Source organism: Anabrus simplex, chromosome 7 (assembly GCF_040414725.1).
Source record: "Anabrus simplex isolate iqAnaSimp1 chromosome 7, ASM4041472v1, whole genome shotgun sequence".
Classification (NCBI taxonomy): domain Eukaryota; kingdom Metazoa; phylum Arthropoda; class Insecta; order Orthoptera; family Tettigoniidae; genus Anabrus; species Anabrus simplex.
In genome coordinates this window covers 200,758,269-200,784,802 of record NC_090271.1, presented here as the reverse complement: position 1 = coordinate 200,784,802, position 26,534 = coordinate 200,758,269, and positions in this window count along the sequence as shown.

Here is a 26,534-nt window from a genome sequence, read left to right as displayed (position 1 = left end):
CCAGGTTTGTAGTACTTTTGTGTGTAATACAGAAATGCTGTCTCTCAGTTACAAGATATAAAAGAAAGAACTTGGAGAAATATTTACTAACTGCTTTGAAAGAGAGTAACTTCCTCGTGTGCACTGAAAATGAAATGCACCGGGCGAATTGGCCATGCTGTTAGGGTCGCGCAGCTTTGAGCTTGCATCCGGGAGATAGTGGGTTCGAACCCCACTGTCGGCAGCCCTAATGATGGTTTTCCGTTGTTTCCCCATTTTCATACCAGGCACATGCTGGGGTTGTACCTAAATTAAGGCCACGGTCGTTTCCTTCCAACTCCTAGGTCTTTCCTATCCCATCGTCGCCATAAGACCTATGTGTGTCGGTGCGACGTAAAGTCACTAGCACAAAAAAAAGTACTAATCTATAGTCCAGAAAACTTAAGGCATGGTTAAATGAGAGAGAGAGAGACAATGATGGAGAGGGATGCCTGGTTGGTTGCTACCGAAATACATACCTCTTCAACTCTGAAAATGTTCAAATTAGTTTCAGTTGATGTCGCAGTGTCTGTAAACGAGATGCTTCGAAACAACGTCACTGAAGTTAAACGCATCACCGAACAGCTGTTTTCCGTCAAGACAGAGACCAACAATACCGCCATTCATTCACAGTTTCTGCCTATGCGCCTCAATCAGGCTGTCTGGATGATAAAAAGGAAGAATTATTCGAGATCATTTACGATCGATTGCCCCGGGCGAATATCTGTTCATTGGCGGAGACCATGTATGATCGACGAGGGAGGATTACCCGCAATGTCACGGAGGCCAAGGAATTGGCATTCGTAACAGCAAAGACTAACTTTATCATTGAATGTTCCCGCTATCCATGGGGGCGGTAGAACGACACCCACGGTATCTTCTACTTGTCGTAAAGGGCGACTAAAAGGGGCCCGAGCGGCTCTGAACTTGGGAGCGTGGGTTGGCGACCACAGGCCCCTAGATGAATTCTAGCTTTGCTTCCACTGACTTGTACCAGGCTCCGCACTTATATCTAACCTATCCAACCTCGCTTGGTCAAGTCTTGTTCTTTTCCGACACCGACGGCATTACATATGAAGGCCTAGCGAGTTTTTCATTTCCACGCCCTTCGTGGCCATAGCCTTTCTTTGGGCGATACCTTCATTTTTCGAAGTATCGTATCTCTTCCATTTTGTCTCTCTGATTAGTGTTGTATAGAAGATGGTTGCCTAGCAGGGGAGGCCGTACCTCATGTGCTGAAGTGCTGCAGCACATTGCCTATTTAGAAATTAAATTACTTTATATAATCCGCAATCATATACAGTGCACTGAAAAAGACGTCAGCCAAAGAATAGGAAATTATTCAACTCCCCTCATAACTAGATAGCTAGCTAGTCGTGTTCTCCACGCCGGGTGGCTGTGCTGGGCTGTGCGAATACAGCTCAGCGAGAATTTCTAAGCTTTTTGCCAGAAAGCAAGAACTCTGCCTTCTGCGCATGCGTGCCCAACTTTTCCGATAGGCTGTGGAAACTACAGCCAAGACCGGCAAGACATCAATTCACAGCGATTCTTCGTTCGACCACAGAGATTCAGCACTTGTTACACTTGCATTACGACCGAAATGAGAGCGTGGCATGTGGTACCCTCTTGACTCAGCGGTAGCATTTAAGAGGGGATCGCTTAGAGAAAACGAGAAAACAAAATACTGCAGAGCTTGTTCCCGCCAGGTCTTTTAATACCAAAGAGGATAGAATACTCCCAACTTGCCTATTCCATAGCCATATTTGGAATCGAACTATAAAAATTGTACTTTTTATGTTGTCAAAATGAGGACATGCTACTGTGAATTTCTTTAATTAAAAATATCTTGTTTATAAATGTCACTATAAAAACATAACATGAAATTTTGCATTAAGACGTTGCTGGTTTTATTTTAATGATTTTGGTAACATTGGAAAGATCTGTTTTTGCGCGCTCACACCAAGATTTTGAGTTCGTGAATATTTTGCCTTTGCAGGTGTTATTGTGTGTTTAATTATATAATTTTATAGTTTTTTATGATCAATGTGTGTATGTGTTGGGGTCGTTTGCGTGTTTGTTCAGTGTGGAAATCTCAGTGGATTGTCTCTTGAAAACCGCATACCAGTATGTTTCTAAATATTTTTATTTTTTGGAGTGGGGATTGGTTACAGCACACCACTAATTTTCTGCACCAGCCGCCACTGTTGCCTAGTTGTACTTCCTCTTAAAGCAACAATCACCACCACTACCACCATAATAACACAAGAGTGAGTTGCTAGCTGCCCTTTCGAACTGCCGAACCAGTACAGGACATCTGGAATGACGCTGTGAACCATGTTCAGGATACTGCAGGTCAGTGGCGGATCGTGCTGAATAATGTTGGTGGTTCTGCTCTGTGACGCCCAGTCCATTGCAGTAAGTGTAATAGACAAATCTAAATTCGTATTGCACACAGGAAGTGTCAGCTGAGCTCGTGTGAATACGTCCTCCAATCCCGCGGAAACGCTTTTCTCCATGTCCTATCAGTGTGAAGTTCTCGAAAATGTACCGAATATAAATATAAATAACTGACTTGTACAAAAAACAACAATTACAATTTACAAAAAATAAAGTCCCCGTTCCGCTTATCGAAAAAAAGTTGACTTATCGACACATTTATATTTACAAAGGTTCCTAGACCTGCATACATCTTTGGCAGCCGGCTTTCTTAATGGAGGGGGAACATCATCTGATGGTACTAGCGTTTCTGTTTTCATTTCCATGACTACCTAACTAGGAAGAATTCACTACCATTACGGAGAAACATAGTTATGATTACTTGTAAGCCTAACAACTCGCTCATTCGCTTCGTACGACAGAGAATGTTTTCGGTCGTTGGATAGAATTTTGCTGAAGTCCTGGTCATTTACACAAAAGATAGAAAAATATGCATACCCCAGTCATAAGGTACGTTGTTTGAAGACTTAACATGGACAGTAAATTTATTTTTTACTTAATTACAACCACCCTCTTTTATCACGCATTTATCCTGTATTTAAACATTTTGGGCTTTCTTTCTACTGAACAGAAGCATCACAACTCTACTGTAGTATGTGAGAATGTTGACATGTAAGAATTTTAAACCATATCAACATCCACACAGTTTTAAAAGTTCAAAAGTTCTCTATTTACACTGGTGAGTACAATGGAGGGAGCTTTTCCCAAACAGCTGAGATTTCAACAGGCTCACTCGCTGCAGCGATTCTCTTACGGATGGTGGCGCTGTCAAATGTATTACTTACTAACTCTATGGTCACGGGAATAGGCCAGACGTACTGCAAGGCGTGCAGTTCATACAGAACCTTATGGGCGACTCTTAGCCACCTACCGGAAGAAAGCTGTAGTTAAGAGTGCTCTCCTAATATTCTGTCGTTCACAGATCTAAACAGGGTTGCCAGATCACTAGCAGCTGTGTGGGTATCGATCTTTGGTTCGATATACACACTCAATATGAAGGATAGGATCGCTAATCGCTATATATAACATTACTGTATATCTTTCATTGTGGTGGTTCTGCATCTCTGCAGATCGTATTATGGGGCCGCGCCTGCTGCAGGTGAAACCGTAAGGATAGACAGAACCTGGATGACGTTTCTTCGATAAAAATGTCTTGTGGTCGAATGAAACTATGCAGGCTACGACAAAGACGAAATTGGCCTACAAGATACCAACGCCGACCTCGAATACTAAAAAATAATGGCTTCTGGCCTCCGAAGAAGCCTGGTGCAGGTCTTCCGAGTTGACTCCCTATAGGCGACCTGCGCGTCTGTGAGGATAGGGCCTTAAATATGATGAATTCTAACGATGAAGATGACACACACACACACACACATCCAGCCCTCAAGCCACTGTAATTATCCAATGAAGGTTAAAATCCCCGACCCTGCCGGAAAGCGAACCCGGGACCCCATGGATCGAAAGCCAGCACGCTAATCAATTAGCCATGGAGCCGGACATCTCGATCATTATGAGATCACAAATTCTGCAGCGAAACGATCCCTTGCAATAGCCGAAACCCAGCACTGCGAGGAGCTGCACGAGCAGCTGGACACTCCTGAGGGAGTGAAACCAAGTCTTCCGAGAATCTGCCATTTGAATCGATGAAGCGACTACTTCAAAAATATCAGCACTAAGGAGTTTCCCCACGCGCCGATTAATAGTGCTGAAAGCATCCTTGGACCAGCTCCAGTCACCTCAATCGAAGAAGTTTAGCAAACAGTCAACAGAATGAAGAATAGGAAGGCAACAGCCCCAGGTGATATTCTAATTGAAATATGGAATATACTAGGTCAGCGTGATGCCGAACTTCTAGTATCCTTCTTTAATTGAATTGTGAAGGAAGGCGTAGTGCATCAGGACTGGACCTGTCCAGAAGAGCAAACTAGACGTCACCGAAGGTACCAACTATCAACCCACTCGTCTGCTGTGTCATACCGTGAAGATTTTTGAGCGTATTCTAGATAGCCGTCCCCTCAGCATCTTCAACATAACATCTAATCAGTGTGTTTTTTTAAGCAACATAGTACATCAGATACCATTCAATCCGTCAGACTACGGAGAGGCATCGAGAGAAGACCTCTAGAAAAAGCATTTCACCTGGTTCCTCCCGAACTCGTTTAGAATATTCTCCGGTCTCATGGTGTGCCAGAATTATGCATTCACTGAACACTGCTCCTTTACAACAGACTGAAATTAAACGCTGAGAAAACGGAGTACAGTACATGGATTGCGGACTCCAGAAGAGTAGATTAATCAAAATCAACGACCAAAATTTGAACAAAGTTGACCGACCGATTCAAGTATCTTGAGTCGATCATGTCTGCATATGGTGACGCACTTCCTGACGCCCATGAATATGTCAGTGAAGCCTGGCGGAAATAAGGCAAACCACTGGAGTGCTATGTGACTGCCGGATTCCTGTTCATCTGATCTAGCGAAATGTTGTACGCCCAGTTGTCCTTAATGAAAGTGAATGCTGGCAAGCCTCTCTGAAACATGAAAACAACCTGTATGTCATGGAGATGCATATGTTCCGATGGGCACTTGGTCTCACACGCCCGGACCATGTAGGAAACGATGACGTACGAGGAGACATCGGATTGCCTTGCCACCCGATGCAAAGAGTCCATCTGCATTGGTATGGTGATGTTATGTGTGGTGGTACACAGTCTGTGGAAAAAACTGCCTTAAACTCGTACCTTCAACTAAAAGGAAACCGTCCTCACCGAGCTAATAGCTGCGCGGTTTGGGTCACGTAGTTATCAGCTTGCATTCGGGAGATAGTGGGTTCGCACCTCACTTTCGGAATCCCTGAAGATGGTTTACCGAGGCCTCCCATTTTCACATAGGCGAATGCTGGGGCTCTACCTTAATTATGGCCACGGTCGCTTTCTTTCCACTCCTAACCCTTTCCTATCCCATCGTCGCCATAAGAACCATCTGTGTCGGTGCGACGTAAAGTAAATTGTAAGAAAAGAGAAAAAGAAGACTACGGCCTCGTGGAAGACTCTCTTTGCTAGATACGCTGGCCCTTCATCTTTACAATGAGATATTGATCACTATCTTCGCATGTGTTGTCTAGAAATTACTTTGATTTTAAAACTTTCGTGTATATTTAACCCTCACCTGCGCAAGTGCGGATTATTTTTGGAGTTCGCTTTGACCACCCGAGAACTACGGTGCTTGTGCTTTAGCTGTGTTGTTGTTGTTTACGATGGTTTATTTATTTATTTATTTATTTATTTATTTATTTATTTATTTATTTATTTATTTATTTATTTATTTATTTAGGTGTAGCCGATAGAGGGCCATTTTACACTAATAGTATAACCAATTTAAATACTTATAATAAGATAACAAACAATACAAACAATAATATTAAGTGTCAACTGTAAAATAACAACAAAAACAATGTAACAAGAATGGCAACCATAACTGGCAAGGGTCGGTTACAGAGTTAGCAAAAAGAAAGTTCATGGGTTGGAAGGACGGAAGAAAATGGAAACGTGGAGAGGACTTCATAGGAATGTGTTAATTTCATGTTTGAAGGATGCAAATGGTGTGAATATGTCGATATCGGGTAGTGAGTTAACAAGAGTAGGGAGACGGTGAAAGAGCGTTGTTGTAAGGTTAGGCGTGTATAGGGAAGTACATTGGAAGAATACTGCATTTGCTATAGCCATTGATTATTTTTTATAGGTAACAAAAATCGGAGAAGATCCGAAACTATAGACTATTCTACGTCAAGAAGGGCTGCATATTTTTAACGCTAGTCAGCACTGGGAGTATTTTTCGTTCAATCCTTGACAGTCAAGGTTTATCCAAGAGTTATTTAAACCCATCTCACAGCAATAACGAAAATTACTGCATCTTTGTGTTCTACATAGTGATTAATATTTACGGAACTCAAAGGACACAATCGCTTGAATTCATAAAACGTGCTTGACGCAGGAGGAGCCGTGGGTAAAAGCTAGTAACGCACATAAAACGACACCGTCCGACGAGAAACAGACCGTAGAAGCCGCCAGTGGTACCTGCTACCATGCGTGCCACACTATGTGTTCATATCAGTGAAAGAATATAAAGAGAACTTTGTCTTTTAAAGCTGTCAATGATAGATTCTAAAAGAGACGCTGTCTGGAGTTCGTACAATTTCAGAGAAATGACAGTAATTCTGTGTACTGTTGGGAAATCTTCGGATGCTTAAAGAAGGTGTCGAAACCATATCGAGATTTATCTTATCACTCCTTTGTTATCTCCATGGCGCCATGACAGCACATACTGTAAGTACCGCAGCATTCTGCAGACAATAAATACTTCGTAAGACTTAAGCCGATCATTAAAACATCAGGACATCACCTGATTAAGTATTCCTATAATTCTGTGGGCCGAGTCGCAGAAATGACAATGAGAAATGCGTGGTCATTTGCTCGATAACAAAGCGGAGCTATGTTTAGCAATCATGTCTACAGTACTTTGACAACTTTGTTCAGAGAATTTCCTGATAGCATCGTTCCAATGAAGGTTAAACGATTGCGAAACGAATCGTACGATATAAAACTTCAAAGAAATGGCAATTATTTGCTAAAGGAGATGAAAGAAAGAGGTCGGCAACTGACTGAGATAAATGAATTAATTGTGATTCTTAATGATACAAAAAACACTGAACTCGCAACTTCTATAACATTAACTATAACTAACAATAAGAGAAAGGAGTGTCTAAAAGGAAACATGTATCTCTCAAATAATAATAATAATAATAATAATAATAATAATAATAATAATAATAATAATAATAATAATAATAATAATAATACAAAATACGGTGACATCACCCGAGTAGACAAATTCAAATACCTGGGTGAGATCATCATGAAAAATGGACGGGACAAAGAAGCACTTCAGGAGCGAGTACGCAAACTGGAAATAGCCTACCAAACATCCCGCACAATCTACAACAAAAAATGCCTTTCCCAAAACACCAAGATACGTCACTATGAAACAGTTCTGAAGCCATTAGTTCTATATGCAGCCGAAACTCTGTCTCTAAATGCCAACAAAGGACTCCTTGAAGAACTGGAGAAAAGAGAACGCAAAATTGTGAGAGGAATCTTGGGATCAAAGTACAGAATTGGAATCCATCAAAAGAGATCCAACAAGGAAGTCTACAGCAAAATAGAGAAAATTATCGACACAGTCAGAAAAAGACGGGCACGATTTTACGGTCATCTGAAAAGAATAGACGGAAGAAATTTAACTAAAAAATATTTTTGATTCAAACCCCAAAACCATAATTCCCTGGTTTAGAAATACCAAAGAAGACCTGCAAATGCTACATATCTCAGCTGAAGACGCCCTTAACTGAACGGGCTAAACCGAGACGAGCAACCGAAGAGAAGACACGGTGCCCCTTGGACAAAGGAGCGTAAGCAGGCCCAAGAATGAGGGAAATTTGGGCTCTAAAGAAGGCCAATGTCAAACGCAACAAGACTTAACGTGGTCCTTGATGGCCCCAGCGAATTATACATATAATAATAATAATAATAATAATAATAATAATAATAATAATAATAATAATAATAATAATAATAATAATAATAATAATGATGACGACTGTTCTGAGACATGGTAACAATTCGTAAAATTGAGGAATGTTCTCACTGTGGACCCAACTATCCCTTTGGGAACTAATAATCTTGAACAGTCTTCTTCTGTTGTAAGGGAGAAACAAGCATCATAACGAGTGTGAAGGTCATGCAGAAAAGTATTCTGACGTTTACGAATCTCAGAATTTTGAAATGTGGATGTTCGCAGAATGTTCAAGGTCCCATGGGCCATGCCACCAACGAACAGATAATGCGTCGCGCTGGTAAATCATGCGAAGTCTTAAGCCTTGCGGAACGCAGGGAAGCAGAGTATTTTGGTCAAATCTACCAAATGACAAGTACAAACTAATACAACTGATCGTACAAGGCAAGGTAGAAGGGACACGTGGTCGTGGGTGGAAAAGATAATCCTGGACGCGGAATCTCCCACAGTGGCTCGACATTCACGATACGGCAACTCTGATACGGGAAACATAAGCGTGCTGTCACAGCCGATTCGTCTGTAGCAACCGCGCCACCTCCATCTACAACACTGTTCCATCCTTCGTCGTCTACCTGCACCACCACCACAACCACTACCACCACCACCACCACCACCACCACCACCACCACCACCACCACCACCACCACCACTTCTGCTCACACCTCCTCCAACATTCCTATAACCACTTCAGTTATGTCCCATCCTTTCCCCCTTATGACGTCTCCTCTCCCCATCTCTCCCACCACTGACCAACTTCGTCCCGAGTGCACCTTACTTCAGCCACCTGCCGAGGGAACTGCCACCGAAGCGCCTGCAGATACGGCCCGTCCACCGTCGCCACCGCCGCCGTCCGACAGCTCTACCACCTACAGTTGCGTCGTTCGCGGTGTGGACCCTAGCATATCATCTGAAGACATCATCCATGAACTCTGTCAAGCAGGATTACCAGTGCGCCGAGCGTTCCGGATTTTCAACGCAGATGGACCCACGTATTTAATGAGATTCCACCTTCCTACACTCCTCGACGACACTCAACGACTTATCCACCATGGTATACAGCTCCACGGCCGCCGCCACCGGGTTGAACAGTCTCGTTCTCCTCCTCAACCTTTAACTCGTCCTGCCACACCTCGTCGCCGTCCCCGACCTACCCCTCCTCCTCAACCACCTAGTTCACATATCCGACCTTATCCACACCCACCACGCTACTTTTCACCACCATCGCCAACCTGTCACCTCCTTAGCCTCCTACTCACTTCTCTTGTTAATTTCTCCTCCTTCTATCACATCCCTGCACTACACCTTTTCTCTTGCAACCTTGGTTAAATCTTTCCTCATTTGCATCTCTGTTATACATGTCTTTGTATTTGTAAATCTGTCAATAAAGCGCTGGATACCCTACACGTCCTTATTCTCATCCCCTTTACTTATTCAAACCGCTTTTACCCATCTCCCTCTTCTCTCAATTTTTCCCAACCCCGTCTAATCTCCTGGCCAGGGAGAGGGCGTTACCCTTTAGGTGGCCCGTCCCACCCCTTTAGGGTCGGGAATGAAAACGAGAAAACGAAAACATAAGCGAGAAATTAAATGAGCCATTTATTTATCCAGTACAAAACTCTCGATTTTGGACTAACACAACAAATCAATTCTTTGAGGGGTAGGCTTACTTTATATACTGACAACTTGGCATATGTTGTAGTCAGTGGCGAATTTCCAATACACGCAACTGAAGTGTTACATCTCTTGTACTTTCAACGAAAAATAAATATTCATTGCTCATATTTTCATGGAGGTTATTTGAAAATTCAAACACACCGTTATCGATACTCAGAGATGGAAGTAACGAGCGTGACAGGTTAGTGACTGTTACTAATTATTGCCAAACTACTCCAGAGATGGCAGCGTGAGAATTGAACTCACGTTGGTTGTTGATCTCTTCTGTGGGGTTGAAATGCGGGACGAATAGCCACATCCGTCAAGAGGGCAGTGCAAGCTGGAATCCTATAAGTTATCGCGCGTGGCTGGGATTTATTTGTTATTTCGTGAAATACTGTAGTTCTTGCTTGTGAGCGGTTCTCTTCTTGTGCTATAAATGGTGATATATGATAAATGTGTGTTGTAGTATTATAAATAATTTCGTTTCGTGTGTTTGTAGTGTAAATATCAAAGAAAGAAAATGCTGGAATGATGCGATTTTGAAATGACATCTCACCGATCAGAGAGTAGTTCATCAGGCATGGATGTAGGAGTGCCAGGGTCACACGTTTCCACCGCGAAATCCGAATTATTCTAACCATTGTGTAATAGAACGATAATTTAGAGAAATGCTTTCTTTTAAAGAGAACAGCAGAACTATAAATGAAGGACAACCGCGTCCAACTCGGAATGTAACTACACAACTTAAGTCTTGGTTCGTCAATTCAACATAAATATTTATGAAACAGAACATTGGATTGGTGGATGTGAGATTTTAAATAAACTTTTCTATTGGCCCTGTTTGTTGTTTTCTCTTGAAACATGTGACATTTTGAAATGACAGTCTGTTTGCGTTCATGTTTCCATTTCTTTCCGGTTACATCCCCTAAACCAGAAGTCAGCAGTCGCCACTGGTTGTAGTTCAAAAATTACCGGCATAAAAGCTGCACAAAGTTGGCTTAGTGAACGAATTGACTCAAATTTTCCGGACCTGGTGGTGGACGTTCAGCGCACGTGATCCTAATTCTTATACTATTTGCTTTTTCGGATCATCCGAGACTTTCTTTTTATATCTAAAAGGGCCTAGTAATGTCCATGTTGTTGGGCCCCGCGGTGTGGGGGGCAACGCGTCCGTTTGTCAGCCGGCGACCCAGGGTTCGATTCCCGGCTGGGTCAGGGGGTTTTAATTGTAAATGATTAATATCCCTGGCCTGGGGACTGGGTATTTTCCTTAACATTCCTTTCCTCACATTCAACACTTTACACTTCGGCCATTTACAAAAATACACGCAGGTTCCTCACATATGGTGCAAGTGATGATAAATGGGGATAAAAGTCAGGTTGTGAGTTTCACAAATAGAGAAAGTCCTCTCAGTTTTAATTACTGCGTTGATGGGGTGAAAGTTCCCTTTGGGGATCATTGTAAATACCAAGGTATAAATATAAGGAAAGATCTTCATTGGGGTAATCACAAAAATATGATTGTAAATAAAGGGTACAGATCTCTGCACATGGTTATGAGAGTATTTAGGGGTTGTAGTAAGGATGTAAAGGAGAGAGCATATTTGTCTCTGGTGGGACCTCAACTTGAGTATGGTTCCACTGTATGGGACCCTTACCAGGATTACTTGATTCAGGAACTGAAAAAAATCCAAAGGAAAGCAGCTCGATTTGTTCTGGGTGATTTCCGACAAAAAAGTAGCGTTACAAAAATGTTGCAAAGTTTGGGCTGGGAAGACTTGGGAGAAAGGAGACGAGCTGCTCGAGCTGTCAGTGGAGAGATGGCGTGGGAGGACATCAGTAGACGAATAGCTTAAGTTTGGATGGTGTCTTTAAAAGTAGGAAAGATCACAATATGAAGATAAAGTTGGAATTCAAGAGGACAAATTGGGGCAAATATTCGTTTATAGGAAGGGGAGTTAGGGATTGGAATAACTTACCAAGGGAGATGTTCAATAAATTTCCAATTTCTTTGCGATCATTTAAGAAAAGGCTAGGAAAACAACAGATAGGGAATCTGCCACCTGGGCGACTGCCCTAAATGCAGATCAGTAGTCATTGATTGAAAAAAGTAGGGGCAAAAGATCTTTGTAGGTCGACGTCCCGAACAAATAGTAAAAAAAAGTCTATGTTCTTTTATTGTATTTTTTTAATCAATGATTACTTCTATAACCATGTTGAAACTTTGCCCGACTGAATCTGAAATGTAATAATAAGGAAATATATTTTAAAACACGATTTCAAAAATAGTCACTGATGCCGAGTAGAAAAGTAACAAAATGTAGGCTTTGACATTTTCAGTTAGCAATATTATCTTGCTTTTGTAATGTTTTCTAAGTCATAAAGAAATGTTTTTGCAAGTACATTATTATTTTTTGCATTGAACGTGAAAATTTGATAAATGTTGTGCCTAAAATCATTAAGCAGGTTTGTCTATATGCGTCGCAGCCTTTGCAGTGAGGTCAAACGAAAACCTTTAAATATCTCAAAACTGCAAAGATGTACTTACACCATTTGGGAAAATAAACGGCTCAAGTGTAAAATATGAAAGAAGGTTTGTGCTTCGCTAACCGGAACTGCACCAAATACGGATTATATCAGTACAGTATTAGGAGTTCCTTATCCACTCTCTTCAACCCTTTAAGACAATGTAAGAGGCTAGTGTTTTAGGTGCTCATAATTAAGCAATCCTTCCCTGTGAACCATGTGACCTTCGCGCGGTGAGGATGTTCGTGCGTGCAGGTAGCCGAGCATGAGAGTAAAAACATACCGGATGGTTAGGCTATTTGCTGAGAGACCAGACTAAGGAATGATTCGTTGAAACGGGGGGTAGCAGCCTTGCGGAAGTTGCAAAGGTTGTAGTCTAGACAATTAATTGATATGACCTTGTATATTAACATGGCTTAGCGATGATGATACTGCTTCACGGCTGAAAGCAACGGGAAACTATAGCCTTATCTTCCGAGGACATGAAGCTCTGTTTCTCTGAATGGCTGAACAATTAACCAATGTTCTTAAAGGCCACCACACCCCAGAAAGCTAAACCAAGCTATTATCCGCTAAACTAAGCTAAGCAAACCAGTGATATGTTACGATACACGGAGGATGTTATGCTACACGGTATTTCAAAATGATTACATGTATAAAAATCGAAGAGTTATTAGCAGCTGTAATGGAAGATGCAGAAAGGGGAAGAGATAGCAAGAAAAGACGATTCTGGATATGTACAAGAACAGGTACGATATATTACAAGACTGTCACTGTTTTTATTCAAGAACTACAATGCAAGCGAGCTACTTTCGTCTGAGTTGGGAACAATTTTTGGAACTTTTATCTATTACAGAAGATGGCATTTCGAGATAAAACACAAGCTAATGATAACTTTTAACACCAGAAAAAAGTTTAGCTTGTGTTTTTGGTAGGAATATAATAGTACGGTGTTTATTACATTTAAAAAAATATAGATTTGTTATTGAATTAATATTTCTAAATTGAATGACCACTTTTACTGTTCACATTACAGTGAGGAAAAATATTAACACAGTTTATGATCAATATTCTGACAACTTGTTATTCTGCCTTATTATAATAACAGTAGGAATTTATTCAGTACTTAGCGTAGCTACTTCCCTTACCGTAGCATAGTTCTGTATGTGTGTAATCCACTGCCGTCTAAATCTTCTCTGCTTGCGTCTCGTAACGGCGATTGTGACATCCCATACTCTATCATTGGAACGAATTCTTTTCTTACCTCGCATAGCTGAGCTAAGCTTAGCATTTCGTGTGTCGTAGTCTTTAGTTTTCTTGCCTAAGCTCGATGCTTCTGACCTGATTATTGCCCCCATCTACGTTAAGAGATCTTTGACCAAGCTTTCTGAGAATGATTTTACTAGCGGAAGGATGGCAAGTTTCTTTTTCTTGCTTGACCAGTCTACTGAAGGAGGTCACCTGCTCATGTACTGGCCATACTCAACGTTACTTAACTTCGGATGTGGTGTTTTGAACATGGATGCCCCAGAGCACTAAACAAAACGATGATTTGGGAACAAAGTCTGGACATCAAAACATTGCCTGGAGGTGGCAACTGTTTAAAGGTACCCTACCACTTCTCTCTCTTTTCTCTTTTTTTTTTTTTACAATTTGCTTTACGTTAGGTCCTATGGCGACGATGGGATAGGATTGGCCTAGTAGTGGGAAGAAAGCGCCCGTAGCCTTAATTAAGATAAGGTGCCTGGTGTGAAAATGGGAAAAAACCACGGAAAACCAACTTCAGGACCGCCGAGAGTGGGGTTCGAACCCACTATCTCCCGGATGCAAGCTCACAGCTGCGCGCCCAACCGGCATGGCCAACACTATCAATCATCACAGAAACACGCAGTAGTGAATACATCCCTCAGGAAGGACATCAACTCGTAAAAATGGGCACGGAGCAAGTGGTTGTGAGGTTTGGGTCACGCAACTATCAGTTTGTATTCGGAAGATAGTGAGTTCGAACCCCACTGTAGCCAGCCCTGAAGATGGTTTTCCGTGGCTTCCAGTTTTCACACCAGGCAAAAGCTGGGGCTGTACCTTAATTAAGGACACGGCCGCTTCCTTTCCACTCCTAGCCCTTTCCTATCCCATCGTCGCCATAAGACCTATCTGTATCGGTGCAACGTAAAGCCAATTTAAAAAAAAGAAACTATACCGACCCATACACATAAGTCATTTATCAGCCCCGTGTCGGTAGATTTACTGGCACGTAAAAGAACTCCTGCGGGACTAAATTCCGGCACCTCGGCGTCTCCGAAGACCTTAAAATGTAGTTAGTGGGACGTAAAGCAAATAACATTATTATTTATTATTATTATAAGTCATTTATCACCCTAAGTTAATGTAAACAACCCGAATTATGTAATATGCGATGTAGTTGACTTCATAGGCACGGTTCCCGAAGTTCCATCTCTTTATCATGATTAGCTGTAGGCTGGTTATGAGAGATCTTTACTATCAGAATCCAAGCGTCGACAGCGCGTGCCATGTCACCTGCCTGCTCGCACGATGCTACTACGTCTTATCACCAGCTGCTGTTGTGGTCCGATAAGAAGACACTGTTGACTCTTCATTACAACCTACCCACCGACTTGCGCCATAAGCAAGCATATCATTAGTAAATGACATAGGGAGTAATTTACAGTTTTATTGCTCATTGTGATTAGTGGTACGAAGAACGTGATAATCATCCTCATCATCCATCGAGAATGTGGGTCACGATGATCCATTTCTCTGTACTTCGACTACTTTGTTTTTTATCGTATGCATATCCTGGCAATTAATTTGAAGAATGTAAACACGTTGTATGGGAAGTGGTACAGATAACGACACAATATGAAATTTTAGTTTCTGAAGGGACGACTCAACATAGAATGTTGTTCAGATAACATATCAAACATTTGTTTACAAATAATAAAAGCATATAACTAGAGAAATATTATAAATTATGACCTTAAACTATGTTGTTAGAAGTGACAGAGTAAAGCCTAATCTAAAAAAAGAAAAAGAACCGAGAGGCTTGGGGCATACAATGCAGTCTTCTTCTTCTTTTGTCCGGCATTTTCCAGGTACTTACCGAGCCCTGTGGTTAGGGTCGCGCAGCTGTGAGCTTGCATTCGGGAGATAGTGGGGTTCGAACCCCATTGTCGGCATCCTTGAAGATGGTTTACAGTGGTTTTCTATTTTCACCACAGACTGTATCCTAATTAAGGCCATGGTCACTTCCTTCCCACTTCTACCCCTTTCCTGTCCTAATCGTCGCCATAAGACCTATCTGTGTCGGTGCAACGTAAAGCAACTTCAAATAAATAAAAACAAGCATCTTTACACAACAAGCAGTAAATAAAAAAAATAAAGAGGGAGAGAGGGATTTACTGAGCAGTAATGTATGAAGTCCGTATGTGGAATCGCCTTAGCATTATAGGTTCCATCTAAGATACTCTGCTTTGCTAGTTGATTAGCTATTTCGTTATGCTATATGCCAGCGTGTCCTTTATTCCAAAGGGAATTTATGTCGATGCCGATTATTTTTGCTCTGTATGCCATTTGCAAAGTTTCAAAACGGTAGTGATTACATTTTACGATCCATTGAGGGTGTTGTAGCCGCTGTAGAATACTTTGGGCATCTGTAAGAATCAATATTCCTTGTGTATGCTGTGAAAGTCCAAAGATGATTGCAGCACGAACAGCGAGCAGTTCTGCCGTAAATTTGGACGTCTCCTGGGATAGCGAGTGCTTTCCAGATGTATTCCGAGTAGGGCAGTGATAAGCATATCCAACACCGTCGATAGTATTTGATCCATCCGTATACAGTATATTGTGCCCTTTTGATCCGCATATTGGGTGCAATATATGAAGAAAATCGGGCCAGATCGTTTGAATGAATGCTGTTATGCTATTGTTCCTTTTACTGGAGTGGCGAAGGTAGTCTGGAAGGTAGAATGCTGCAGGTCATACAATAAATATTGTGCCCTTTTCAAGGCAACAACTGCGGTGGATTTCTTCCTTCTTCTGTGCGCCGGCTGCTCCTGTAATAGATGACATTTTAATGATACTCACCGCTGCATGTAGACTCTTCTTCCTCAGTCGTGGACCGTCCGGATATCCCCGAAGATAGGCCACCCGTCGATCAGGGAGTGAGGAAATGAAAAGTAGGGGTAAACTAACTATAAATGACGGTACCCAAAGACTGAATTAAAATTTAAATAACAAACTGATTTATTGTATAAAGTGCAAAGTGCCAAAAAGAAAGTAAACTAAACTGGTGAAAAGTGTAAACAAAGTGTAATGAAATAGAAATTAAAAAAAGATTGAAGATCTGCCTTACAATAACACAAATGTCTGCCTAATAAAACTGACTGAAAGTCGATCAAAATTTAAAATATTCAGGCTATGTTGACACTGTCGTCAAGTCGATGACGTGAATAAATTAAAAACTCTGGTCAGAAATATCACCATCATCTGAAATACAGAATTGTATTACGTAGAAAATGTCTCTCAAAATAAATTAATGTAGTTGAATAATTAACTAATTAATTACGTCATCAAATCAACACTGACTCAGAGGTGTCTATCAAATCTATAAAAACATGTGGCTAGTTGGGAAACACCCAGCTTTAAAATAGTCGTGGACTGCGCTAACCATGTGTAACAAGTAAGGAATAAATCAAAGAAAACAGCCATGAACATCGTACTTCATTTACCAGGTAACCACTGTCTTATTCAAACACCTCGTAATTAAAAGGAAATTACTGAAACATGAACCTGAGTGTTACAATCACTCATTTAATTATTTAAATTTCACCTGCATGACTGTGATAGCCTGGACCTCTTTAAAATTAATAATGATTAGGCCAAGTGCTTCATGTTTACATTTCAAATGAAAGCGATCCTTGTACATTAAAATTTACTTAATTTGCCGCTGACTGTATTTCATTATGAATTCATTATTTGTGGTACCACTATTAGATGGAGGCAGATGCCATCTTATTTACCTCATTCATTTGCGGCAATTTCTATACACCTGGTTTATTAAAGATCGCTTCATTTCCTAATTAAAATGTAGTGGATTTTAAAGGTTTGGTAATTACTGAATGCCTGGTATGAGCATACCACTACTATGGTTTTGACTGTGACCTAATCGATGATCCCTTATCCTAACACATGAAATCTTATTTACATAATTACACCTGCTAATGGAGAAACACTGCTCCAACAAACAAAATACAGAAATCAAACTAACCTAACTACACCTATCTATTTACATCAAATCAAATGCAAATAATTCACATACGATCACATCCTACCAATAAACGGTAATAAAAGGTACACTCAGAAAGAATAACAAATAAACAAAACTAGATCCCAACATCGCTGCCTACTAGAAATTAATAAGGATGAAATGCGCAAAATATCAGAATCTACAGAAAGTTTTACCCCGCTGCGAGTAGCAAAAATATTGTGAATTTGACGGCAATCTCTAACCTCAGACGACAATTGTCTGGCCATGACACTATTTAACCTTTTTGGACAATAATTACTGTTATTCCATGTCATCCATGACACTACATGACTATCAAAATACACATTGACTCGTCGCTCTGCTCACATGTACTACGGCTAGCATATTTGCCGAGCATCTACTTTCCCTGGAATTATTTGAAACAAAATACAGGCTTCTGCCTACAATCTTAACCCATGTCGCAACATATTTAACACTCTTGGTTAAATTATTCATCTCTCAATTCTATTTACTCATCATTATTCTTGACATCGTACCTCATAATACAGCCTCGCTCGTATCCGGCGGGCGAAATATCTGTCGTGCACATTTCTATTTCTTACGACAGTTCATGACATGGTCCAAATACCACATTTCCACTATCAACGTAGATCATCAGGGATATTCCTCACTTAGCTCGATCTCTAGATCATTCTCTGCTCCACATATCACAAGCTATCAGAGCTGACTCATCAATGGCTTCCTGGCACTACCTGTTTACTAAAATGACGAGATTGCCCCTCAAAACACAGCTATTGGAAGATGTGTAACCGCAACTACACAGAAATAAATACTCGTGTCCACCGAAATCGTCGCAAAATACACGGGATAAGAACTACCGGAAACGGTCATCTGAAGGATGATTCCAAAACATTAAAACAAGCTGAATGCGCAAAATAGCAAAATAAGCGTTAAAATCAACAAGGCGGCGTCTACAAGATCACAACTCCAACAGAAATATCACTCAAAACTGAAGTTATAATAACACGATGACTATTATTATTATGAATCGGCATTACACTCATTGAGATCAAATGATATAACATCCTAAATTGTCAAAGTGACATACTACAGAATAATCCATAACAATACGCAAACACATCTACATAAAGGAAGTGCGCAAATAACCCTAGCTAAAAGTGCAAAAATTATTATTATTATTATTATTATTATTATTATTATTATTATTATTATTATCATAATGATTACTAAAATGTGAATTATTTACAATCCTACCTAACAGTCTAAGCTACATTTGATCATCGATTAGGCACGGTCCTACATATTTATTTACATTATTTATTGATGCTCATACCTGGGTGATGGAGGCATGTTGGCTCACCCTCCGGGCCCCGTCATGGTGAATTAGAATTCCATCTTGAAGCTGATGTGGTATTCCCAATTTTCACACACGCAAATTTGATACATTCTTATCATGGCGTTACACACGCTTACATTAACATAAACACTCGCATTTCTCGCACTCCAGTGAAGATTAGACGATAGCAGTGCACGGACTCCTGACGTGAAGTCGGAAGTTCCTCTCCGCTACCTGCCTGAAAAATCACCTGCTGATCTGCACACCGCTCTCTCAGCCTTTGTTTACATACAGCTTACCGATCGTTCACCCCTTCGGACCATAACAGTTTGCTCAAGGTCTTTACCACTGCGGCCTTCATTAAAGAACAGTCATTCTCCTCCCTGTCTGCCTTAACTAGTTTCTCCCCGCAAACATCTCGCTTGCCAAAACAGTTTATTATAAGTGGTACAAGCAAGCTAAAGTACAGTTTCCAATGATGTGGAGAAATTTATGCTGATCGTCCTCCCAAAATGAAGAATAAAATAGCTTTCAAACAAATGTCAAACTACACGTGGGTTAGAGAGGTTTTATGCAGCTAGGCTGAAAACATGGCCTTGTCCCTCTCGATTCGTAATGTGAGTTCATTTAAGCCAAGTGTTGAAAGTGTAGCTATTGCCTGTTATCTCTGCATAAATTCAAAGTAAAGTAAAGTTTCTTAAAGTGTTCATTTCTAAAATGTTACTCTCCCAAGTAAAATACATGGCTCACTCAGATGCCAACAAGTGTCTCTGATCGCTTTCTTACCAGCCAAAAGTAAAGATCAAAGCTGACTAACTGAATTAGCTGACATACTCTAAACACACTGAAGATTCAACTAACCCACGAATACAGGATACACAGTGAAACACAGAGTCACACCGTCACACTGTCACACAGACTGAAGATTCAACTACCCTGCTCGCTGGTTATGTAATGAGTTCTCCCCCCACCTTGAAAATAGTTCTGTGGAAGGGATGTGGCGTAGTGATCTAGCCCTTGGGAGCGCTTTATTATACATCCGTAGGTTAAAGTTTCAAAATTTATGTACACAATCTTCCTAATTTCGGTCTGACTTACTTGTTATATTGCGCCGTGGGAAACGATCACAGGATGTTGAAGATTATGAACATGTACAATTAGAGAATTTTACTTTTGTATGTTGACAGTTGATATAGATAATGACGAAACAGTTGACAGTAGATTTATATTGTATGTTCACGAGACGTAATAAAACATCACGATCTGCTCGTTTTGTAATAAAACACGCTTTCAATTAACACCCGTAAAACATATCATGGTGCCGAAACCCCGGGAACACGGAATACAGGAGAAAATAACATACAACAATCTTTAATCTTGTGTAATACGTAATAAGGTGTTGATTGAAAAACTTGTGAAACTGTACCTATCGGCCCCTTCGTCAACCTACGTTTCACTACGACAAGGGAACAGATAAGTACTTACACGGTTTTAATACTATTTTGAATGTTGTTAGAGCACTAAAAATTTGGTTTTTTACACGGTTGAGTGCTCCTTGATTTTCAATCATCTCAAAATACTATATTTGATTGCAATATATTTTAGCCGCCATGTTGTTATCATATAACCTGCAAAGAGGTCATAATCTCTAGGAGAATCTAACAACGACAGGGTGACAACTAGCGCTATCTCCTGAGCATTTCTGTAACTACAAAAGAAAACACATTGTCACACACGTCACGAGAAAATTCACGGAACATTATTACACTAACCGACTAACAAGAAAGAATGTCTCAGTCCTCGCTTGACAAGCTAAAAAGGAAACGCACTACTCAGCGTTCCAACGTTACACGTTTTACTAAACAGATAAATGATTTCAGCGATACTGCGGCGCTGGACGATGTAGAACACTGCTTGGAACGCCTTAAAGACACTTTTGAGAGCTTAATCGTTCTAGATGATGCTATACACGATCTGATTGAGAACGACGACTATGACGAGGATATACAAGTCTGTGAAAATTACATAGACAGTGCTAAACGTGCAATGCGGAAGGCTAATAAACTTATAAAGGCAAAGAATTCACAAGACGCACATGCTTGCTCAGCTACTACTACGTCACCCATAGCTACTTCCGAAGTTAAGCTTCCTACTATTAGAATAGAGACCTTTTCAGGAGACATAGAATCATGGCCACGGTTCTGGGAGCAATTTCAGGCTTCGGTGGACAAGAACTCAGCGGTATCGGTGATAAACAAACATGTATTCCTTCGAGGATATCTCGACGGTGAACCCAAACATCTGGTGGATGGAATATCAGTAACGGCCGATACTTACGAACAGGTGAAGAAGATTCTGGAGTCCCGTTATGGGGATAAAAACAGAATTATTCAATCCCACCTGGATTTTTTGGAGCATCTGCAACCTGCACATTCCGACAGTCCTGAGATTCTCAATGCCACGTATATTGAGTGCCACCGACGGATTCAAGCGCTGACAGCACTAGGTGAAGATGTAGACGTCTATGGGAAACTGTTAGCCCCTAAAATTCTTCGCGCATTTCCTGACGATCTCTGTCGCCGATGGTTACTTAACGCCAAGAGGTTGGAAATACCAGAAAGCAGTATCTCGCGTCTAATGCAGTTTTTGAACGAAGAGGTGGAGTGTGCCTTGACTACGCAGAAGATACGTTGCGACCGGCCATTTTCGACTACTTATACTCCGACGGCAGCGGCTCTCCATGTTAACACCAGACCTAACAAGCCGAAGAGAAAAAATATCAAACAAGTCACAGAACCGTATTGCGTTTTTTGTGAGAATCGAGGTCATTGGGGTCAAGATTGTCAAACAATAACGAACAACCAGGAGAGAACTGAAAAACTGAAGAAAGCGAACAGATGCTTCCTTTGTCTTAGACGAGGCCATCACTCTAAAGACTGTGCGAAGAAGAATAAGGTATCATGCTCCATATGCAAGAAGACACACCACGTGTCAATTTGTGGAGGAGATGAGAGAGAAGCTGTAGCGGTGGGCAAGATAGATGTAAGCACGCCCTCCAACTTCACGTATCTTCAAACTGCTCGGGTTTGGATAACTGGCCCGACTGGACTGACCAAACTTACACGGTGTATTTTAGATGCTGGAAGTCAGTCCAGTTTTATCGAAACAAGCCTCGTGGATCAGCTCAAGCTTACTGTTGTCGAAAAAAGGAAACTGTCTGTTACGGCATTTGAGTGTGATCGACACACGGTTACAACACGTAGGGTTGTCCAGTTTAACATCAGTGGCGTGTGGTCGAAAACTAATATAATGATAACAGCTTTCGAGAGCGAAAACAAGTATTCCCCGCATCCTGCTGTTCCACACGATGTCTATTCTTTATCATGCGCCCGAACGTTACAATTAGCAGACCCCAAGGACAATGAAAGCGACCTCCCTATTGAACTTCTCATAGGTGGTGATCACTACTGGAAGGTGATCCGAGATGGCCAACCAATACGCCTTTCTGAGTCCATAGTACTTCTCCCGTCTAACTTGGGTTGGGTTCTTAGCGGAAACAAGTCAGGAATCACAGTCCATCATGTCGCTATAAATCATGTTCACACAAGTCAAGAATTTGAACCTAAAGACGACAGAATGCGACAATTCTGGGATTTAGAGACCATGGGAATAAGAGAGCAGCAAGGTAGAACACTTTCTAGGAAGGACGCTACCATTCTTCAACAGTTTCACGATTCATTTCGTATGAAAGAGGGGCGGAGAGTAGTGTCTCTACCCAGAAAACAGGAAGTTATCTTGCCATCAAACCGCGTCAACGCCAAGAATCGCTTTAGATCACTTGAAAGGAAACTTCACGACAATGCTGAGTTTCGAGAAATGTACTGTTCACAAATGACTGACTATATTGAGAAGGGTCATGTTGAAATGACTGCTGCAGAAGATAATCTAAGCGATGTTTTCTACCTACCACACCACGCTGTCAAGAAAGAGAGGAATGGAGCTATCAAATGGAGGATTGTTTTCGACGCTTCGTCACACGAGAGAGACTCGCCATCTCTTAACGACGCTCTGGAAGCAGGACCAAACCTCCTTCCTGAAATTCTGTCAACGCTAATCCGCTTTCGTACATATCGAAAAGCAATAGTCGGAGATGGAACTCAAGCCTTTTTGCAACTGTACCTAGATGAAAAAGACAGAGACTTAACCAGATTTTTCTGGTATCATGTCCAGAAGGGGGAAGATGGTAACTGGCAAACAGCAGATGAAATTGTCACGTACAGGTTCACGCGGCTACCGTTTGGTCTTACGTGCAGTCCTTTCCTTCTATCTGCGACTCTACGTGAACTGGCTTCAAGGTGCAGTAACACATACCCCACAGCAGCAGAACTCTTAGATCAGAGCACATTTATGGACGACTTCGTTGCTGGTGCTGACGACGACAATGGGGTCATAAGCTTATATTACGAAGTAAGCTCCATGCTCAGGCACATACGACTACCAATGGATAAATGGGCAACGAACTCAGAAACACTTAAGAGCGTATGGCAGTCTGAGAGACGAGATATCAAACAAGAAACTGGAGTATTAGGTATCAGGTGGAACACAGAATTGGACTGTATCCTTTTCGATCATCGAGAAATTACTGAAAAGCTAGCTCACATTCCTACCACGAAACGTCAGCTCTTACAAGGAACAGCAAGATTTTACGATCCGCTGGGGTTATTCTCACCCGTCTCAATTGTTGGAAAGTTAATCTTCCAAGATACTTGGTGTCGAGGCATAGAGTGGGATGAGATTCTTCCACAGGATATAGCCTTAAAATGGCAACTTTGGATCTCGAGCATCAAACAGCTGTCACTTATAAACGTCCCGAGGTGGACTGGAATGTGTAAACAGATGCCAAACGCTACGCATATCCATGTGTTTTGTGACGCTTCTGAGAGAGCATATGGAGCCGCATTGTACACTAGAACGGTAACAGACGATAATATATCAATACACTTGGCCTGCAGTAAAAGCAGATTGTCTCCAGTTAAAAGGATTACACTCCCACGACTAGAACTTCTGGCTACCTTGATAGGTTCCCGCCTCTTGAAATATTTTTGCCAGTCAACAGGATTTGACAGCACGCGAGCTACCCTATGGTCGAACTCTATGGTGGCCCTCGGTTGGATACGGAGTGACCCAAATCGCTGGAAGACATTCGTATGCAACCGCGTGACAGAAATTCAAGACTATCTGTCGCCGGTTCAGTGTCAATATTGTCCCAGTGAAGACAACCCCGCAGACCTTCTGACGCGTGGAATGTTAGCGACAGATCTAAATTCCTCTTCATTATGGTGGAATGGACCACAATGGCTTGCTGAGGCTCCCACTTCTTGGCCACAGGAAATCTCACGTCAGAAGGTATCACTACCCGAATCCAAGGAGGCAAACCCTCAAGTCCTTGTAATCAGTGCCAATGAATCACTGATAGATATTTTACGATATAGTTCGTATTGGAAGGTAATACATATCACCTGTTGGATTTTACGTTTCGTGGAGGTGACACGGAGAAGAGTGGAGTATCCACGCCATTTGACAACCACAGAATTAGAAGCTGCAAGGCTCTACTGGATACGCCGAGTTCAGGAGGAATGTTTCTGTACAGAGTTTACTGCCCTGACACGAAAGGAACCGGTACCGGCTACATCCAAGATTGCACGATTCCATCCACTTCTAGAAGACAATCTGATTCGACTTGGTGGTAGGCTCCAGTTTGCAGATCTTTCCGAGAATGAGCGAAACCCCCTACTTCTTGATGGCTCTCATCATTTCACTAAATTATTGATAAAAGAAACGCACGTAAGACTTCATCACATGGGAGTTCGTTTTGTGTTATCAGAATTGCGTCGTGAATTCTGGATTTTGAAAGCTAGGCAAGTAATCAAGAAGGTCATTTACTCATGCCTTCCCTGCAAAATAACACACGCCAAGAGATGTGAACAGATAGAAGCTCCTTTGCCAATGGACCGTGTTAAGTTTCAACGGCCATTCACCGTTTGTGGTGTAGATTTTGCAGGCCCGTTGTTCGTGAAGGCTGGAGCTGCAGAGAAGAGATGCTACATCGTGTTGTTTACCTGCGCAACGACAAGAGCCATTCATCTCGAGCTTACAACTGATTTGTCAACTGATAAATTCCTACTTGCCTTTCAGCGCTTCGTAGGAAGACGTGGACTTCCGAACACCATGTATTCAGACAATGCTCGAACGTTTCACGCCGCCAACAAAGAAATATCCGAACTCCAGGAATTATTAGAAAATTCAAGAGTACAAACTCACTTGGCACACCACCATGTTACATGGAAATTTATAGTACCAAGAGCCGCATGGTGGGGAGGCTTCTGGGAAAGGATGGTAGGGTCCACTAAGATGTGCCTCAAGAAGATACTCGGACGAGCTCAAGTAGACGAGGAAGGGCTAAATACTATTTTGGTGGGGATCGAGGCCACTCTAAACTCGCGCCCTATTACCGTAGATGACAGTAACTCTGATATCCTGACACCTTCACACTTCCTCATAGGAGAAAGGCTGATATCTCTTCCAAGTACAGCAGATACTTCCATCTATCAAGATTTGACTAAGGTGTACAGACAGAGACAAAAGCTAATCTTACACTTTGAGCAAAGATGGAAAAGGGAATACCTCCTTCAATTAAGGAGTTACCACGAAGTGAAGCAGATCAAAAAAGAAACCGAACTACGGATAGGTGATGTAGTACTTTTACAAGAGGATCTGAAGCCTAGACTGGCGTGGAAACGAGGCCGAATTTGTGAACTGCACCGAGGACGAGATGACAGAATCCGAACAGTCATTCTTCAGCTCCCCGATCGCTCAATGGTCACAAGACCAGTGCAGCTGGTCGTTCCCTTAGAAATCGACCGACCAGGGTGGGGAGGATGTTGAAGATTATGAACATGTACAATTAGAGAATTTTACTTTTGTATGTTGACAGTTGATATAGATAATGACGAAACAGTTGACAGTAGATTTATATTGTATGTTCACGAGACGTAATAAAACATCACGATCTGCTCGTTTTGTAATAAAACACGCTTTCAATTAACACCCGTAAAACATATCACAGGATAATCCACACGACGGCGCGCGTCACCGGCGTTATTTTCTTCCAGCGACTGGCTCCTTCCCGCCATGACACTTCATTTCCTGGGCGATACTACACTTCCGTGTGAAGTTAAAATTTTTATTAATTAGCCAATAATTAACCACACCTTCGCGCTGATAAATTTCCAAATATTATTAAGAAGTCAGGACACTGTTTTTCACCACTACACCGGGCTTCAGATAGCGAAATACTGACTGTAGATTCCCGCTATGACAGGACATTCAAATTTAGAATTTTGTGATTGGCTGAGACTTTCGCGCTCTTCGCAGAGTGGATGCTTCCATTTCCTCCCGAGGGTTGGTGGGTGCTATCGTTGTCTCATTGTTTTGCTAAGTAGGTCAGGCCTCAACGCGTGATTTTCTCGTGGGAAACAAGTAGAAAGTCGCCACTCCTAGGCG